At 52.4% G+C, this 20,546-nt stretch overlaps 1 protein-coding gene and 1 long non-coding RNA gene across 2 annotated transcripts in view; one reads left to right on the forward strand and one right to left on the reverse strand.

Annotated features, from left to right (window-relative positions):
• EPHB2 (EPH receptor B2) overlaps positions 1-20,546 on the forward strand; it is a 117,402-nt gene that overhangs the window by 44,083 nt on the left and 52,773 nt on the right. The gene's annotated exons all lie outside the window — the stretch shown is intronic.
• Positions 8,920-19,494, reverse strand: LOC114233930 (uncharacterized). The gene is made up of 3 exons (XR_003620131.2): positions 19,210-19,494; positions 18,454-18,608; positions 8,920-9,113 (listed from the first exon to the last, which is right to left on the reverse strand). It is a non-coding gene; the product is annotated as an uncharacterized LOC114233930 (long non-coding RNA).

The following is a 20,546-nucleotide window of genomic DNA, read 5'->3' on the forward strand; positions in this document are numbered from 1 at the left end:
TGAGTCAGGCTGTCCACCTTGTCTTACCTGGGAGCTAGAAGGGAAGAGCAGGGGATGAGGACTGGGGTTCCGGCCAGAGGAGGCCCTCTCTGTAACCTGAGGGCACTGGGGAGCCATGGCAGAATTCAGAGCAGGAGTGTGGCATGATCAGGTGACTGGCCACTGGCAGGGGGTGAGTGAAGCGGAGTGAGGAGACAGGAGGCAGGCATGGCTGGGATGGGGCTCTGTCTTACTCAAGTCAGCGAAGTCTTGCAGAGCTGGAGCAGCGCAGGGAGACTTCCAGAAGCAGTGAAAAGGGGATGCCCCTTGGCCTGAAGGAGTATGTTTGGAACTTTTTTGTGGCAACCGCGCTGAGGCTATACCTCACACTTTTCCCAACTGGCTCTGCAAACCCCCTGATGGGAAAGTCCTAGATGTATTTTCAAGGGCTCAGGAATTCTAAGAGACTGTAACGTTTCTGTGTTTAGATTTAATGCTGATCCAAAATAAAATAAAAAACCAACAAAATTGGTTTGACCACTTCTAAAGCAACACTAATTTCGCAGTGGTCTCTCACAACGGGAGGCCTTCTGGTTTCCCAGCCTGCCCCCTGAGGTCTAGGGACACCGTCTCCCAGGGACCTTGCTCTTTCCCAAGGGCCCAGGCGTGTCCAGCTCTGAGAAACGCTGCCAGGCCTGCCTTCCCCCAGGACGGCGAGCCCTTCCCACGCGGAGTCCATTTCTGGCCCGTCTCCGAGACCCCGCAGCCTGACACCGGTCTGAACCCAGGGAGGGTTTATGAACTGAGGTGGATTCTCTCTCTGGATGGCCCACAGGCCCCCTCCCCCTGCCTTTGACCTCCAGGTGATCTTTGTGTTCAGTCCAGCAGAGACAAACCAGTTTTTCCTGAAATTCGCAGTAAATTAGTGTGGAATTCAGAGTTCCTGCCTCCCCCACTGGTGCACACAAAACTGGTATGAAAAAAAAACAACCTCACCTTTCTTACTCTTCCTGTCCCCTGCCCCATGGCAATCTGTGCAGACTACGCCACCTCCAGAGAGCCCTCCCTGGTTTCTCCAGGTGAATGTGTCAGTCGGATCTTGGAACCCTTGGAGCCCCTCCCTGGGCTCGGGCTCTCCGTTGACTTGTGTTGTCCGTGTTCACGACAAGGAACTGGACTGCTGGCATCCCACTGTCTCCACCTTGCCCCCCAAACTCTGGCTCACATCAGGGGCTGCAAAAGCAGGTGGAAGTGTCTTACCCCATCCCCAGGCTGGTGGATGGACATGCTCCCTGAGCGGAGGGGCCAGTGGCGGCCAGCCTGGCCTATCCTCATGGCGGTGTCTTTGCTGTCCATCAAGCCTGGGTTTCCATTGTAGCTCCATCCCAGTCAGCTGGCAAGTTTGGGCTGCATCTCTTGAAGCCTGTTTTCTCATCTGGAAAACAGGTAATGATAGCACTTACCAGGTGGGGCCTCTGTGAGGCCTTCATTGAAGGAATCCAGGTAAAGCGTCTGGGACATAGTAAGTGCTCAATAAAATGAGCTGATGAGAGTGATGGTGGTGATGAGGTGCTAGAGCCCCAAGCCAAAGCCCTAGCAGGATGGTTCATGCAAACCCAGCATGGGGTTAAAAGAGGCCTCGTTCTCAGCTTAGGGACTGGCCCTGTGTGAGACCCACTAACCCTCCTCTTCCCTTCTCACCAGGAAATAGCTGGGCCAAAGGTGACCAGACCCTTGGCCCTGTCCCATGGAGCTTTAGCAGGAGACCTACACACCAGGGACATGACCAGAGATGCCCTCAGAGAGAGACCAGAGCTGCAGACACGGCACCTGCTGTCATACTTGTGCAAGTGCCTGTGCCTATACACACACACACACACACACACACACTCACACACACACACACACACTCAGAATAAGGAGAGGAGGCTGCTCTTGGTGACTCCCAGGTAGAGGCAGACATTTCTGCTACTTCCCCAGCCCAGCTCCCTGCTCAGTTCCACCTCGGCTGAGCCAGGTCCCTGGGGTTATGGCTGTTTTAGGTCTGTGTAACACCTGGCACAGAGATACCTGTGCCTGAGTCTCAGCGCCACACATCGAGCGACTGCATGGAGTTGGCTGTTTCTGATGTGGGGATCAGGAGGGCATGCATGTCTCTCCCGTGGACCCCGGTGGGACTTAGCAGCTGCACGGCCTGGGCTGCCCGCCATCCTCCTAACAATAGGGGCAGGGGGCAGTGAGGTGTCCAGGCGCCTCCAGAACTCCCTCGCCCCACCCCCACCCACATCCACACCCCGGGAGCTCCTGGGGCCTCTCCCGCATCTGCACTGATGACACTTAGCTGACCCCATCCCTATTCTGGCAGGAAGAGACGAGAGGGCCCGGGCCCTGGAAGAAAGCAGGAGTCCTTTCTGAGGGAGCTGTGAGTCCCTCCCGACCCACCGGCAGCCAGGGGCAGGCAGTAGGGAATCGCATGAGGTCAGGCAACCCGAGATACCACTGTCATCGCCTGTTCCAGCCTCGGGATCGGGCCGTGTTCACATCGCAGTCAAGCAAGAACTGCAGAATGCTACAGGCCCGGAAAGGTTATAATCATGGAATTAGAGAATGTTGCAATCATGTAATCATAGAAGCACACGGGAAGACTAAGAAACAGGAGTTTTCAAAGGTCGCAGGCATGGAAAGGTCATAATCATGGAATTATAGACTTTTACAACCAGGGAATGTGATTAAAATCTTTAGCTTTTCAGGCAGGCATTTTAGAATGTTGCAGCATGGAACGGTGGGCCTGTTACAGGAGACACACACCAGCACGTAGGCTATTCACTGGTGGGCTCAGGCAGGAATTCTAGAATGCTTTCGCCGTAGAATGTCATCGTCAGGAATTGTAGGATATTGCAACCTTCAGGTGTTATGTCACCTTCAAGAATTAGCGTGAGAGCTGGAAGCACGTCTCACATGGATTGTGCCGGATCCTGAGTCCTCTACTAACTCATCACACAAGCCCCCCAGGCCCTGGATTCCTGGCAAGGAACGTGGAAGCAGTTGTCTGGACCTGTACTTGGTCCCTCGCCACCACCCCCAACACTTCCCCTGAGGGGAGAAGCGCGGGGCAGTGTTTCTCCTTTTGTTAACTTGTGCCTTGGGGGCGGCTGGATCTGCTTCCAGTGTGTGGGCTGGAAACCTACAAGCCTCATGGGGTCGGCCCTGCAGGCCCCGCCCAGATTCCAGATTCCTAGCCAGGGTGTGAGGAGTCCTGGGTGTGTGATTCCCAAAGGCCTTCCCCCACCTGCCCTGACCCTCACCTGCCTGTCTGGTGCCCAGATGACCACACTGGTTTCCCCCCATCCGTCAGTCATCCATTCCATCAGTCTTCATTTTCAGATCACCTCCTGATGGGTCAGGGCCCAGGCGTCCTCAAACTACGGCCCGCGGGCCACATGCGGGTGTTTTTGCCGTTTTGTGTTTTTTACTTCAAAATAAGATATGGGCAGTGTGCATAGGAATTTGTTCATAGTTTTTTTTTTAAACTATAGTCCGGCCCTCCAATGGTCTGAGAGACAGTGAACTGGCCCCCTGTTTAAAAAGTTTGAGGACCCCTGGGTCAGGCCCTTATTCTGGGCACTGGGGAGATGGACATGAAGCCAGATAGCCAGCTATCCTCAATAACACAATGAGGCTATTCGGGATTTAGGGAAAGTGCTGTGGGGTCAGAGGGGGGCAGAAATGCCCAGGGCATCCCGGAACCCTTCCTGGAAAAGGGGATGGGTCTTAGAAGTAGGCAGAGTTTGGATATACCGTATAGGGATGATGGTGAGGGCATTCCAGGCAACGGAAGCAGAAGGAGCAAAGGCCCGGAGACAGCCGTGCGTGGGATGTGTTCGGCAGTCACCAGGGAGCTTCTGCTTGGGCCGCGTGGAAGGTGCCAAGTGATGGAAATGGGGCAGGAGAAGTAGGTTGGAGTGCCAGGCTAGGGAGGTTGGGTTTGTAAATGGTAAATGGCTGTGCAAGTGCATGACAGTGCTCGAGTTGGACTGGTGGGAAGGGAGGGCTGGAGCTTACAATTTGCTTCTCCTTCTTTAGAAACGAGAAACTGCGAATTCCTTCCCAGGGCTGGTGGGCCGACCCTGGGCTGGGCTCCAAAAACACAGAGCAAGGGCTTTCGCGGGAATTCCAGGGCTGGGCTCAGGGGTGCTGGCTGCTTAGCCTTTGTCCCAGAGGCTGGCAGCAGCTCCGAGGGGAGGGGCGAGTGTGGGGCTCAGGCGCTGAGTGGGGCCCACCGGGGACCGCCTGATTCCTTCCAGTTCTGTGCAGCCGTGCGCTCAGAGCAGGAGGCCGCGCACGCCAGAAAGAGGGCCGGGCGGGCCTGCGCTCAAACCCCAGACTGGCCTCGTATTGCTGAGTTAGTTGAGCAAGTGACATTACCTCCCCAAGCCTCAGTCTGCCCGCCTGCAACCTGGGACTGATGGCAGAACCTCCTTTCCACGGGGGCGTGGATGCCTGGACCCGAGAGGCTTGCAAGTCATGTTTGTTCCCTTTATGCCAACAGTTCTAGAATGAACAGGAAACGTTCCCTCTGACCACCCATTTCAGAGCCGGGCAAACAGGCCTGAACACAGCAGCAGGCATCTCCGGGAGGGAGTGGCCCCTCGGCTGGGGGTCTGCAGGTGGGGAGCTAGATGAGGGAAGAGGGGTAGAGCTCTGTGCTGACTCTGGCGTGCGAAGCCCCAAGTCTGATCCTGGGGTGACCAGACAGGCCAGAAACCCGAGGGCTCCCACAGAAGTTCAGCAAGAGCTGACCGGCAGGTCCACTTCGGCCGCCTCTCCCCCTTTGTCCAGGGGCAGAGAAACAGTTCCACTGAGGGGAGGAGGGGCTGCAGGGCTGAGAATGGGTATTAAGAGAGATGATTTCTGTAAAGCGTCGTGCACACAGTAGGTGTTCAGGCCCTGAGAGGGATTATGGTCAGGGTATGTGAGCCCTGGATACAAACCCCAAACCGGGATGGGGATGGCCTACCCGCTGACCCACCCCACAGAGTGACGGCCTTTTGCACAATTACTCTACTGTAGGCACGATGCACTCTCTTTAGAATAACATTGATCAATTCAACAAATATTGATGGTGTTCCTACCCTGTGCCAGGCAACCTGCTAGGCCCTTTTCATGGATCATCTCGCTTAAACCCACAGCCTTCACGAGTGAGTCCGCTGTTATTTCTATTTTACAGATGAAGAAACTGAGGCTCAGGGGGTGTCTTGCCTAAGGTCAGAGAGAGCAGGGCAGGAAGCCAGGGCTTTCCGCATCCAGAACTTAAACCCACCACCACACCACGCTGGCATAGCTATCGAGACTTGCTCACTGAGATCTTTAAAAAAGGAAGGTCCACAATGAATGCTGAAATCAAATCCCCGTAGGGAGATGCTGACCTGGGCTCCCTCAGGAAGGTGTGAAATGTTGACACTCGCCCCACCCTGCCCACCCCCACCCCCAGGCTTAGGAGGGGCTGTGTTAGGCTGGGCTGGGGACCAAGAACTGACCATGGTGGGTTCCAGAGGGGGGCTATCCACCCCCCTAGCCACAGGCAGCCAGGATTCCATTAACCTGATTATCTGCCCCACATAAACCTGCAGAGGGAGCCCCCGGGAGAGAGGGGGACTGGGGAGGGAAGAATTGGGCTTCCCCAGGCCCCGAATGGAGCAGTCAATGGTTTCAGTTTCCTTTCGAGGCCCCTGGCTCTTTAAGCAGGGAGTGGGAAGAGGGATGGAGAGCCAGAAAGTGGGGACAAGAGAATCTAGGCCAGGGGCAGCAGCGGGAGCAGGGTAGGAGCCATCAGAACACAGAGCATGTGCCTGCCCACCCTCGTGTGACCTTGGATAAGTCACATCACCTCTGCTCTTTAGGGTCTTCCTCGGTAGGAAGGGCACAGCAGGTGGCTGCTTCAAGTTGCTGGGCAGGTTAGCAATCTGTGCCAGATACACAGTAGGTGCTCAAGACCTGGTGGCTGTTACCATCGCCATGGTTATAAAATCTGGACCCCATGTCAGCTTGCTAGGTACATTCACATCCATTTTCTAGCAACACTTCTTTAAGGCATGTGAGATTCTGATCAGAGAGGTTAAGGGACTTACTCAGAATCACACAGCTTCTCCTCTGGCTGGGAGGTAGGCCCAGTGATTATCGCAGTGGGCCACCCCAGCAGGCCACTCCTCTTCAGTCTGTTTCTCCGTCAGGGTTCAGGTCAGGTGCCCTTCCTCCAGGAAGCCCTCTTTGACCACACAGCCTGGTGAAGTATTCCTTCTCTATTCTCCCACAGCCTTCTGAACGTCTTCTGTCAGAGCATTGATCAGCTATCGTCACACTTATTAGGTGTCCCCTAAGGCTCTGAGGGCCCAGCCCATGCTTTCTACAGAAAGGGAAGGGCCCAGTAAGTGTTTTGTTCGTTACGGCGACTGCTCCCACACAGGGTGGCAGGCAAGTGGGCACAGACTCACTCCCGAGACCACGGTCATGGATATACACCGTTATGCACATGTGGACTGGCGGGTATGCATATACGCAGAGAAGAGGGTGTCCCTTCTGGAACATGGTAGGTTGCGCTGACATAGACGCCCCCATCTCCCCACACCTGTACAGATACACAAAAATACTAGAGCTTGGAAGAAAGGAACATCTTTGGGTGACTTTATTTAAAAATTGTGACATATTTGGCATACAACATTGTATTAGTTTCAGGTGTACGACACAGTGATTTGATATTTGTATACATTGTGAAATGATTACCGCAATAAGTCTGGTTAACATCCATCACCATACATCGTTACCAAAATATTTTTTTTTTTGTCTTGTGATGAGAACTTTTAAGATCTACTCGCTTAGCAACTTTAAAAAATGCGGTGTTACTAACCGTAGTCACGCTGTGTGTTGTATCCTTATGGCTTAGTGGGTTATAAACGAAAGTTTGTCCCCTTTGATCCCCTTCATCCATTTCTCCAACCCCCACCGCCTGCCTCTGGCAACCACCAGTCTGTTCTCTGTATCTATGAGCTTGGTTTTTCTTTTTTGCCTTTTTTTTTTCTTTTTTTTTTAGATTCCACATATAAGTGAGATCATACAGGATTTGTCTTTCTTGGTCTGACTTATTTTACTTAGCATAATGCCCTTGAAGTCCATCCATGCTGTCACAAATGGCAAGATTCCATTTTTTTAAATGATTGAATAATATTCCAGTGTGTGTGTGTGTGTGTGTAACATTTTCTTTATTCGTTGAACATAGGAGTACATATATCTTTTCAAGTTGATGTTTCCACCTTTTTTTGGATAAATAACCAGAAGTAGAATTGCTGGGTTGTATGGTGGTTTGGTTTTTTGAGGCACCTCTGTACTGTGTGCCGTAATGGCTGCACCAATTCACAGTCCCATCAACAGCACACAAGGCTCCCCTTTCTTCACATCCTCAACAGCGGCTGTTATTTCTTGTCTTTTTGAAGAGCCATTCTAACAGGTGTGAAGGCGTGGTTTTGATTTGCATTTCTTTAATGATTAGTGATGTTGAGCATCTTTTTATGTACCTGTTGGGCATCTTCTGCCCATTTTTAAAATTGGATTGTTTGGGGTTGTTTTCTTGGGGTTGTTTTGCTATTGAATTGTGTGAGTTTTTCTATATTTTGGATATTAAGCCCTTATCAAGTATATGATTTGCAAATATTTCCTCCCATTCAGTAAGTCTCCCTTACATTTTGATGGTTTCCTTTGCTGTGCAGAAGCTTTTTAGCCTGATCTAGTCCTGCTTGTTTATTTTTGCTTTGGGTGTCAAGTCCAAAAAATCATTGCCAAGATCAATGTCAAGGAACTTACTGGTAATGTTTTCTTCTAAGAGCTTTATAGTTCAGGTCTTTGTGTACGACAGTGTCTTATAAAAACAGGTGGCAGGTCAAATTTGGCCCATTGTAAGTGAATTTTTGTGTATGGTGTAAGGTAGCCATCTGATTTCATTCTTTTGCATGTGAGTTTTTTAATTTAGGGGATTTTTAAAGTAATAGGTAGAACAACATTATAGCCATAATATGGAAGATAGGAGGAATACATTGGAATTAAAGCATGCGAAGATTTGGTGGGAGGGAGATGGGGATATCAATTAGCTAACTAAAAGCCCCTGGTTCATGACCTTGGACAGTTACCTACCCTGAGTCTTAGTTTCCACAGGTGAAAAATGTGGATTAGCAGTCAGCAAACTGTAGAGATCCAGAGGATTAATATACAACTCAGATCTGCCATTGTAGCATAAAAGCATCCACAGGCAATACAAAAACAAACAGGCGTGGCTGTGTTCCAATAAAACTTTATTTTCAAAAACAAGTGTTGGGCTGAATTTGGCCCATTGACCCTAGTGTGCCAACCCTGATGTGGACAATACTGTTTGCCTTGCCAGAGTTAGTGATAACATAAAGAATAGTAATATAAACACAGCACGTTACACAGAATTAGCTTGAAAAATGGTCCCTGTTGTGAATAAGAACATAGCATGAGGGCATGTACACACATATATGTACATGTATGTACAAAGACACATCGACGTGTAGATCTATTTGCATATGTGTCTATAGAGAAAGACTGAGATATACCAATGAGAAATGTTGTGCATACAAGGAGATGTGCATGTGTATGAGCATATGTTTATACATGTACACAAACCATCTAGAAAATGGGATAATAAGAACATGGACCTCATGGGGTTAGGAGGATCAAGTGAGATGATGCTTGGTGCACTGCCTGGCACATAGTAGGTAGTCAGAAGTTAGCTTTGATTACTTGTGGGAGCAGGTTCTGGAGGCACAGCGAGGGGGGATATGACAGCACACACGTTCACACATGTACCCACAATGCGATTTTTTTTTTTGCAAGCTTGTTTCCAAAGAAAGCCGGGCTAATGAGGAGGTCATCTTCGTAGCCAGCAGGTGCCTGGAATAGCCCTGACGGGAATGCAATTTCGCTTTCTCCCGAGATGCTGGGCAAATGAGGAGAAAAGGCGTTTTAATCCCTTGTCACGTCTCCTAGGGCTGGAGGACATGTGTTGAGTTGGAATTTTTCAACTTCAGCCTCTTTTTTTTTCCTTGACACATCCATCCCAGAAACATCTGTGAGATAAAACAGAGAAGGTCTTATGAATTCAGCTCATACTCGGCCTGCGCTCCCACCCCGAGCAAGCGAGACATGAATCACCGGCCGGGGGCCCAGCAGCCCCGCAGAGCCGTCTCTCCGGCAGGGCCCCGGCCTTTCCTGAGTAGTTGCTTTTGATTTCCCCGAAGCCTTCTGATCGTCTACACTCCACAGAGCTTGTGTGTCTGAGGGGAGGTGCACAGAGAGCTCAGCTCGTGCACTGCGGTGGGGGTGGGGGGGTGTCAGCTGCTCATTCCCCAGGCTCAGCTGAGTCCCACTCTGCACCGAGTCCCGCTCTGCACCAGGCACTCGGGGTGCAAAGACGACCCAGACAAGGGGACCTGGCTTGTCCCCGTTTGCCCCTTATTTGAAAACACCATGGAGGAAGGCCGCTATTGTGGTTTCACGAAAGATGCCTCCATGGTACATTGATCCATAGAATATTCTGCACTGGAAGTTTTTATCCCTGCAAATAGGAAGGAATGCATGATGGCTGCTGCTGGGTCAGGGGTCAACCAGCCAAGGTCTTAGAGCCAGCTGTTCATTCAACTTGGCCTTCTAAGGGCCCTCGTGCGCCCTGCAGTGTCAGAGCCCGCCGGGTGGTTGTAAACCTGAGCCCTCTCTGCCTGGGCTCACGTTTTGTCAGACCTTTTCTGTGTCAGGAAAAGGAGTGGGTTTCAGAGCTGCAGCGCCCCTTGGCCTTGTGCAGCCTGCACCCAGGGCTGGGAGCGGTGTGACTGGCTCTCTTGCTCATGTCTTCTGTCCAGGGGACACTTCCGTATTGGGGACCTGCTGTGCTCTAGGCCCTGTGCCAGGCACTCAGGAGGCTGAGAAAGCCAAGACGGGGTCTTGCCTTTAAGAACCAACAGTCCCAGGAGGTGGACAACCGGGGCACTGCTAGGAAAGGCAGAAAGACGCAAAGTCCCGTGGGGGTGCAGGAGGTGGGAAGGGAGGCCTTGTAGTTCTGGAGGGCTGGGCAAGACCAGGGGAAGGATGACAATGGGCCTCAGAACTGGATTTGAAATTCGGGGGGCACTGGGTGAGCAAAGGCACAGAGTCATTCAAAAGAGCCCCAGCCAGAGGGGGGATTTTCCTCAACTCCCAGGTGTTACAAAGACAGCAACCGAGGCCTGAAGAGAGGATGTGCATTTCCCCGTCACAGGGGCTGCGAGGGGCCCCGAATCCCTGTCTAGGACCATTTCCCAGTCAGGGGTGAGAGACTCCCTGGTGTGACTCCCTACACACAGACACCTGCTTTCCCTCCTGCGGTGCACGGGCAGGGCGGGGGGGGGGGGGGAGTGGGGGGATGGACCGTGTGACGTTCACTCACAGGGTCACACGTTTTTAGGAGCTGCTTGTGGAGGGTCAGGGTCTCTGGAAAGAGGGTGCAGAGGGGAGAAAAAAGAGTTTCTTTAGTCCTGAAGTATCTGTCTCCAAGCTCATCTTATAGGTGATGAAGTTGAGACACAGGAGACCGAGAATGTTTTGAATGAAACATTCAAATGGGACCATTATTTATTTGATTGACGTAAGAGGAAGTATCTGTTTAGATAAGTACGTGCAACTACCTACCTATGTTTAGTGCTGGGGAGAGGGAGCGGGTGGAGGCCAGACCAGGTCCAGCCATTTCCCGTCTGTTTCCGGTCATCCCTGAATTCCTGAGGACAGTCCCAGACCAGTCCTGCCGTGTGGCTGCTCAGGTCAGCTTCTCACCTTGGCTGTCCCCACCTCCTTCCCAGAATCCTTAGCAACAGACAGGCAGTCTGAGAGGGGCAGGAATGCCCCCCCCGCCGCCCTTGGATGGGGCTGGCTTCTATTTACCCAGCTGCTGGGAGCCGAGGCCGGGGTCGCAGGGAAGACCTGAGAAGCCGGCCGTCCAGCTGGCGCCCCACCGCTCAGGTCCTGTGACCCCTTCTCTCCGCTTGGAGGCCCCTCCCTGAAAGAGGTGGCCCAAGGTGGGGCTTGACCTCTTGGGAGAAGGGAGGTTGGCTCCTATTACATCCCCTTTATGTCTGCGGTCTTTCATCTTTCCTGAAAAAAGCAGAGGTGGCCGTGAGGAAGGAGGAAGGGCCCTGGGACTAGGAGCCACGGTTCGTCAGGGCAGGTGGCTGGAACATGGTGTTTGGAGCCAGACGTCCCAGCTCCGTGGGACCCCAGCAAATCGCATGCCCTCTCTGACCATCAGTGTCCCAATCTGCTGGCCGAGGGCGGTGGTCACCCCTCTCTCGCCAGGGTCTTTGTGAAGCTCAAGTGCAACCAGGAATGTAAAAATGCTTTGTGATTGGCTTAAGAGGAAGTATCTGTTCAGTTAGGTACATGCAACTGACCAGGGGCAGGAGCACTGGCCGAGGAGTCAAAAGACCCAGGGACTGGTGTGGGCTCTATGAGCCTCTGAGCATGAATCCTCATTTCTCTTAGCCCCACTTCCCTCATATTAAACTGGGATGACAAACCCTGTTCTTCCTACAGAGTCTCACGATGACCAAGGATCATTCATCCAACCAGCACTTACTGAACACCTGCTGTGCACCAGGCCCTGGGCTAGGCTGGCATGTGGCTCTTTGTCCCCAAAGAAAAATCGTATCAAAGGAGGGTGTGGGGCTTAGGGTCCTACAGTGTCAGATACATTGAGTTCAGTCTCCTCGTTTTGCAGATGGGAAAACAAAGAGGACATGGACTTTCCCCGGGATATCAGAAATGAGGAGCTACTCCTCCTGAATCCAAGGCAGACATTAGTAATCGATCACAACACTCTTCCCACTAAACCCACTGGCACTTCAGGATCCTTCTCAGCACAACACTCCAGGTAGCTACCAACCACATTGGTTAAAATTGGAGGGCAAGATGAAGCTATTCGCATACCAACCCCAAACCAACCCAAAATCCCAACCTTTAGGCTTGTTCAAGATCATTTGGCCAGAATTAACCAGGATGGGACTCATATCCAGGTTTTCTCACCCGTTCTGTCTCTCCACTTACTCCTGAAGCCAACTTTTACTGAGTGCCCACCACGTGTCCAGCTTTGTACTAGGTTCAAAGTTGAATCAGACCTGCTTACAAGCTCGCATCTGGTGGGGAAGAAAGTCAAAGGGAAAATCATGGTGATGTGGGGGTTAGTTGGAGATACACACCAGTTCCTGTGGGAACTCGGAGAAGAGGGGATCCTGACTGTGCTTACAGACAGGGTTGGGGGGCAGGGAGGCAGTTCAAGGAAGACTTCCTAAGGTGGGGGGACATTGCAGTCAGCACGCAGTCACAAGCAAATGCCAAACTTGAGATCCAGTATAGGGTCCCGGAGCCCTGGGCTTCTCTGGAGATGAATGACATCTATAGCCTGTGAGATGACGAGAGGTCTCACAGGAGGGCCACCGCGCCTGGTGACCAGAAGTTTGCTATTTGACAAGGAGCAAAGATGGGATTTGAGAGGCGTGGGTTGGGGGTAGAAGGGAAAGGCTGGCTTTCCTAGTTGGGCTGAAGCCCAATGTCATACACTGTCAGGCCCCACTGAACTCCCCCCTCGTCCCCTGCTCCTCTTCATTTGTGGCCCTCATCATCCTGCTTGTTGTTAACTGTGGGCCGGTCTTCCTGGCTAGACTGGAGGTCCTGATAGGGCAGGTACTGGATCTCTTTGTTACTAGCTGGGACTTGAACCTGGTCCTGGCACAGTGCCTTCTGGCTGATAATAGGCACTTGGTAAATCCTGGATAGATGATGGACAGATGATGGATGGATGGATGGATGGATGGATGGATGAATGGATGCTTGGATGGTCATGCAGCCTCTTTAAGCCTGCACTCTCTTCTGCAAAATAGGGGAGATGGAGCCAACCTCCCAGGGGTGTGGTAAGGATTAAATAAGGTGATGGGCTAAAGCCCCTAGAATAGTGCCAGTCATTCAAAAAATATTTATTGAAGGGATAACAGTGACTGCTTACGCACAAGTGTAAAGACACTCTTGATAGATAGCTTCTGGCAAATTAATTCTGCATACTCTCTGCCAGGATGCTTAAAAGAGAAGAGAGCCTAAGACACAACTGTTAGAAATAAAACCCAGTAAGTAACCATAAGGCCTATTAGTCCTTAGAACATGCTTTGTGCAGACATACAGTTCTAAGCACTTCACATATGTTAACTCACTTAACCCCCACAATGACCTTATATGGTCTGCATTGTTATTATCCCCATTTCTCACATGGGGAGACTGAGGCACAGAGAGGTGAAGTGAGTTGGCCAGGGTCTTACAGCCAAAGCCACCACTTGAGAAGCTCGCAGAGACAGAGCCGTGCTACTGAGTAGCAATTACCAAGGGCAAGAATTCCATCTGATGTCTTTCTGTCCCCAGCAAGGTACCTGCCACGCAGCAGGTTCTCAATCAGTGTCTGTGGGATGAATGAATGAATGAATCTGCACACCACCAACCCTTACAGCAGTGTGACAGGCTCTGATAATGCTCTTAGTGGACAAAGGGCAGGGGTTAGTGCCTAAGTCATCTAAGATGACTGTGGCATAGCTAAGTGATTGTCATGGTCAGTCTAGCTCTCTTAGGACACGTGCTTTGCTGTCCATTCCTGTCTGTCACTAGCCAGCCGTAAGTGGCCTTGTCGGTTATTCCCCCGATCGTCACCAGAGCCTCCTGCTGTCCTTTCAGTCCTTGTAGAGCAGGAGGGAACCTGGGCAGCATGAGGACGTGGTGCCAAGGAGACCACGTTCAACCCAAAGCCGGAGGTGGAGACCGTGGCCCGCTCCTGCCCCCAACGTACACGTGTCCCCGCTCTGAGCCAGTTTCCTCGTCGGCACCACAGAACAATAGCGACATCTTTGTGAGGTGCACCGTGGCCCGGAGACTTACTGCCCAGGAAACCGAAGCAAGAGATGTGCTTGTTCTTGCAGGCTGGTGTCAGGAGCAGGTGCGGCCGTCACGAAGGTGGGAACAGCAGGAGGCCGTAGAGATATGAATGGCATCCCTGTGCCCTGTCAGCCCCAAAGTCACTTCTCCCCTACCTGTCACAATGCCCGAAATGTCCACTGTTTGATTAATTAACTCCTGGCATGAAGGCCCGGTGTCTCGGGAAGGATCCTGTTTACGTGCACGCGGGGGACAGACAGTGTGACATTTGATTCCCTGGCAGAGACGTGTCCTCGGCCCCTCCCAGCACCAGCTTGGTGCACGGCTCAGGGCAGAGGGCGGATGTCAGGAGCTGGGCAGGAACAGACCTCGAGCGGCATCCCCTGGGGCCTCGGGCAGCTGGGAAGCCACATGCCTGGGCTTGGGTGAGGAGCAACAGGAGGACCCTAAAAATGGAGCGGGGAGCTGCCTGGAGCAGCCTTCTTCTTCCCTTTGAACTTCCTGCCAAGGAGCAGCGTGGCCACAGGCTCCACGCGGCCCCGAGGGGAGCCTGCCAGCCCCTCGGGCACCTGTCCCAGCAGCCTAATTACCGGCTCTCCGTGGGCAGTCAGCGTGCTGACGGGGAGTCCTTGGGGAGAAGGCTCTGCTGAAATCGCGAAATACTCGGAAGGAAACACTTTTATTCCTTCACCTGGCACCTCACCTCTCACCCCTCACGTTCCAGTGGGTGTTCCTGTGGGCAGAAGAAGCTGCTCGTGGGTCCTCATTAAATCCGACCACCTCTCTGCACCCTCACTGTCACCGCCCAGTCCGTCCACTGTCATCTCTGCCTGGACCGCTCAGCGGGCAGAGGGACCTGTTCAAATCACAGGTCGCTTCCCGGTCCTGCCTAAAACCCTCCAGTGGAGCCCTAACCATTTTGGCTCAGTGGGTAGAGTGTCGGCCTGCGGACTCAATGGTCCCAGGTTCGATTCCGGTCAGGGGCATGTACCTTGGTTGCGGGCACATCCCCAGTAGGGGTTGTGCAGGAGGCAGCTGATGGATGTTTCTCTCTCATCGATGTTTCTAACTCTCTATCCCTCTCCCTTCCTCTCTGTAAAAAGATCAATAAAATATATATATTAAAAAAAAAAAAACCCTCCAGTGGTTCCACTGACTGAGAGTCGATTGGCACCTCCTCTCTGAGCCCTCGGGGCCTGGCTCGGGCTCCTTCCTCCTGCTCTGCCCACCTCCCACTCTCCTGCCCCTGTCACTCCTTTCCAGCTACTCAGGCCTCCCCTTCGCTGCTCCTCAAACACCCTGGGCCATTTATTCCCTCCTGAGGAAGGGCCTTTGCCTAAGCTCTTCCCTCTACCCGGAATCCTCTTTCCCACGCTCTCTGCACAACTAGCTCCTCCTTGTCCTCCAGGTCTCAGTTCTGTGTCACCTCCTCAGAGAAGCCCTCCCTAACCACCTCGGTTAGAGTAGTTCCCACCCCTTCCCTCAGCCCCTCTAGCACATCACGGTTTTTATTTGATATGTTTATTGTTCATCTTCCTCACTTGATTAAAAGCTCTACAATTAGGGAACCTGCTTGTCTCACTTGCTGCTGTGTCTCCAGCAGCTAGAACAGTGCCTGACACATAGTAGGGCTTCATGTCTGTTGAATGAATGATCTCTACCAGGAGAAGTGGGTAATTCTAACAGCCCCTGCAGGGCAGGACATGGCATCGTTGAGCTCTAACTTCATTTTGTCTTCACAATATAAAACCCTCCAGGAGAGTGTCCCCATTGTACAGCTGAGGAAACCGAGGCCCCAGGGGTTCAAGCAATGGTCCCAAGGTCATGCAGAGAGCAAGAAGCAGAGACCAGGTCTGTCTGAGCCTAAGTCCCGACTCTTACTGCTGTGTTATTAAAACAGGCGCTATCATCCTTGTTTTAGGGACAAGAGAGCAGAGACTCGAAGAGGAGTGGTCACGGGCCTGAAGGCCTCAGCCAGGAGGAGCTGGGGCTGGGGTTTGAACTCCAACTGCTGCTTTCTCTATAAGACGGCAGGCGGCCCAGGCAGCTCAGAGGCTGGCCCAGCCAGGCCGCCGTCTGTGATGTGAGGGGCTTGAGAGCTGGTCAGGAGGCTGTCCGGTTTGGCAGTGGGTCCAGGGTGCAGGGCAGGCCCCCAAGGAGAGGAGACCACAGTAATAACAACATCTCACGTTTACTGCTGCACCCTGGGCAGTGCTTTAAGTACTTCATGTGTATTAACCATCTTCTCCACAAGCTTAGGCAGAGGTAGCATTGTGATCCCCATTTTACACATGGCAAAACTAAGGCACAGAGTTTATGTGATTTATGCCAGGTCGCCCAGCCAGGAAGTGGTGAAGCTGGATTAAGCCCGAGCACTAACCCAGCGGTCTCCAGCCTTTTGTTGGCCATGCCCCACCTAAGCGTCTCTAAAATCCTGACACCCCCCCCCCCCATGACATATAATTCTTATTGTTCAAAAAGTGAACTCCTAGTCACGTGGAGGAAGCCTAAGAAGCCATTAACTTGGTCTAAATAAGCTTCCAAAGAACATGGCATCCATGAAAGAGACAAATAAAAGCACTAAAGGACAGTTTAAGTACTGAGGAAGAAATCCCTAAGAAATTTGTTTAAAAAATAATAATAATATGAAGTGATATGAAAAAAACAGCAAATAAAGTTTCAAAACATATATTAGAGAACTGAAATGCTTAAATATGTCACAATATATATTTATATACTGTAGATGAGGCCCCTAGAACCATAAGAAATGCAAAAAATTCACTGTTAATAACTCATTCTCGAATTGCCCCCCTTAAAAACCAAATTGCCCCCGTGTGGGGCACGTGCCCCACGTTGGGAACCACGGCGCTAACCACTGCACTTGACCGCCTCCCTGAGGAGACACAGCCAGGAAGGGCTCCAGAGCTCTCAGGTTCAGAAGAGGACTCTGAGTCCAGCGGAGTAGACAAAGCCGGCCGCCCAGGGCCATCGGATTCTGATCCTTGGGACCCTAACTGACCCCAGCCCCTCGGGGGCTCTCAGGATGGTCAGATCTGGAGGCTGGGTGCTGCCAGGCCCTGGAGCCAGGCAGCTGGGGTGGATCCCAGCTCTGCCATCCCCGCACTGTGTGCTCTCGGCCAGGCCATTCAACCACCCGGAGCCTCAGTTTCCTCGGCTATAAAACAGGGCCAGGATGTTGTAACGAGAGGAGGAGATGATGGAGCTGAGCGACGGCCCCCACCCAGCCAGGAGCCCACCCCTTGCCTGATGAGCGAGCGGTGAGTGACAGAAAGCACATGGCTTCCATCGCTGCTTAAATCCCTGCCTCGGCCACTCACTGACTGGGTGATGCTGGGCAGTGACGAACCTCTCTGTGCCTGTATTCCCTGTAAACAGGATAATTAGGGTATGATTTGAGATTACGGTAATTAATCCACATAAGGCACTTAAAACAATACCTGGCCCAGAGTAAGCTCTGAGTGTGAGCTGTTATTTATCAGAGGAGATTACAAATGTTAAAACGTTAGTTTTGGCCTCTCTTGTCACCAGGGAGACTCTCTCAAGCAGGGTTGCCACGAGGTCAGAGAAAGTCGGCCAGGAAGCCGTGTTCCCCGGCCCTCGCCTGGTGACAGCGTGGGCTCGCGCGGCAGGCAGCCCTTCCCCAGAAGTTGCCTCCCCTCTTTATCTTCATTTTTCTCAAGGATTAGAGTCCTTCCCTGTGGGTGCTAGAGCTGAGTGCTTGTCAGGTTTATGAGCGTTCAGAGCCACTTTCAGCGACAACCAGGCCTCCCCATTTTTATAAGGACTGAGATAAGAGGCGTTTATGAGATTAGAGGTTTGTCATCGTCCTCTGTTTTGATGTCTGTCTCTCTCTCTCACGCACTTTCCTCCTGTTTTATAAAATCAAAGTGCAAGCTGGGAACAGCAGTCTAGGCCCCATAAACAGGCTATTCAAATAAAGGAGACATTTAGGGGCAGGTTGAAGCCCCTTTTAAAGGTGATCGCTCTGAAAGGACCGCGTCTGGCCAATTTGTCATGAAGTATCCCAGCTGTTGGCCAAAGATCGCTTGTTTCTGCAAATCTTGCTGTTAGCTCATAGTTTTCAACTTTTGGCCCTTTAAAACGGAGACGCTGTGGGATTTCTGTAAGATTTGGGGATCCAGGTGTTTCTTAAAGTAACTCTTGAAGAAGGCGTCTCTCCTTGGGAAAGTTCGGGATCAGCTGGACTCAAAGGGGCCCTGCAGCGGAGGCTGGAGTCCCCCGGTCCCTGCTCTGCCGCCGGGGCCGTGTGACCCAAGAATCCCCGTCCTCTGTGGATTCACAGACCGTCATGCCATAGGCACAGCGAGCTGATCTGCAGGCAGCAGGCACAGAGGCATCAGCACATGGTCCAGGGCCGGGCGGGAGGCTCCTGGCTGTCCACCCTACCCCTGTCGGCCTGTCCAGCCTCGTGTCCTGCACCCCCACACTCACAGACTCGGGGCTGCCGTTGCAGGTCCTCAGCCTTGCTGTGCACCTTCAAATCTCCACACCTTCACCCAGGCTGTTCCTCGGCCCAGCATGCCCCTCCTCTCATGCTTTTGCCTTGTCCTCTGATGTCTTTCAAGTCGGATCCAGTGTTATCATCTCTAGAAAGAGCAGTGTTCAGGCCCCCTTCTCTGGGCTCCCAGGCCCAGCACCTTCTCCCCAACTCCCCCCGCCCCCCGCCACTCCCATGCATCCCGTGGCACTGGTCACACTGTTTGGAAACTGCTGGGTTACCTGGGCATCTTCCCCACCAGGTTGGAAGCCCATTGAACTTTGGGTCCTTAGGCCCAGCCTGGATACCAGCTGGGAAGAGGGGAGGTCGTAGAGTACTTTGTACCAGCCCCCTCTTTGGACTCAGGTGTAGTGCTTCCCTCTCTGATGCTGCCTGTGGCTGGGTTACTTACCCTCACAAAACCTTAGCTGTCTCCTCTAAAAATGGGATTATCCATCGTACCTACCTTACAGGATTGCTGTAAGAATTGCTGATAAAGGCTAACACACGCTATGGTGCTAACTCTGAATCTTCACTAGAAAGTGAGTCGCATAGACCCATTTTCCAGGTGAGGAAACTGAGGCATAAAGCAACGTTAAGTAACTTGCCCGAGATTCGTGGCAGAGCCAGGGTTCAAGGCTAGAGAGACCCTGACTCCAGAGGCTGTGCTCCTAACCACTCCTGTGCTGCATGGCCCTCTGATAACTTACGTGAAGGCCTCAGCCTGGTACACAGTAGGCGCACAGTAGGTGGTGGCTGTTGTGCTGATAGCTCAGTTCATGTTTAATGGTAGGGCAGTAGTGCTGGTGACCAGAGAGGAGGAAGGGTTTGAGAGCTAGAGGAGGAAGATACCTGGGGGAAACAGAGAGGGGACAGGCAAAGAGTTGAGACTGGGCGTGAGCCAGCAGAGGCCAGAGCAGGGGCACTGCAGTGAGAGGAGGCCAGGTCCTGGGCAGGCGGCTTGGAAGAAAGGGCTGAGGGCACCGGGGCGGCCATTTGAGCACCAGCAGAGGGCCAGCACTAGTTCCCCTCCCATTAAAGAATAAAACCCCAAACCCTATCACTGAGCACACAAAGCCCATTGTGATATAACCTCAGATCTCCTTTCATTATTTGAGCCCTACCTTTTCCCCCACCTATCCCATACTCCAGCCACCCTGCCATGCCCGTCACTCCTCCTTTGCACATACTGTCCATCTGCCTGAAATGTCCTACATCTCTTCTGGCCTTAACAGACTCCTATTTACCCTTCAATACCCAGTTCAAATGGCCCCTCCTCTGAAGAGCCTTCTTTGGGGACCCTTTTAGCAGTGAACCTCAAGGCCAAGGATGGTATCCTAATCCACTTTGCCTAGTGCCTAACATAGAGTTGGGCATAAAGATATTACTTAGAAAAGGCCTTTTTTTTTTATGAGTTAAGTCTGTTCTCAAATCAAGGGCAGGCCCACACACGTGATCTCACATGATCTCAAAATCCCCAGTGTCCAGAAGGGCTAGGATGTGGAGGCAGAAGCTGAGCTACATGCAGGAGAGAACTCGTACTTCCCAGGGATCCGGACAAGAGAAGGCTCCAGGGCTAGAGGGGCTCCGGAACTGTGCTGTGTGCCTAGAAAGTGCCGCCCGGGAAAGCTCGTACCTGAGACCCCACTCCAAGCGCCCCCAGCACCATCCAGAGACCGTCACAGATGGAGAACAAGCTGGGGGCCTGAGCTGTGCTGTCTACTCTCACTCTCATTGAACCTCCTTTCAATGCGGAGTTCAAAACTGACCTTGCCTGAGCAGCGGGGAGGATGCTGGGCTGTCACTCTCCTTCCACTCTGACAGCCTAAGACCACATTGGCTTTTTCAGCAGCTTTTGGCTTGTGGTCAACTCAAACCCCCAGATCTTTTTCGCTGGGATGGCTGCCAAAGCCACATCTTGTGCATTTGATTTATGGCCTGGGTGAGCTGAGGCCTATGCCTGATCCCCAGAAGCCAACAGGAGGAGGGCAGCGGGTTCTGTGCCCCGAGGAGGAAGAGTGATTGCAGGCCCCCCAGGCCTCAGGGT

Source organism: Eptesicus fuscus, chromosome 9 (genome assembly GCF_027574615.1).
Source record: "Eptesicus fuscus isolate TK198812 chromosome 9, DD_ASM_mEF_20220401, whole genome shotgun sequence".
In the NCBI taxonomy this organism is placed as follows: Eukaryota; Metazoa; Chordata; class Mammalia; order Chiroptera; family Vespertilionidae; genus Eptesicus; species Eptesicus fuscus.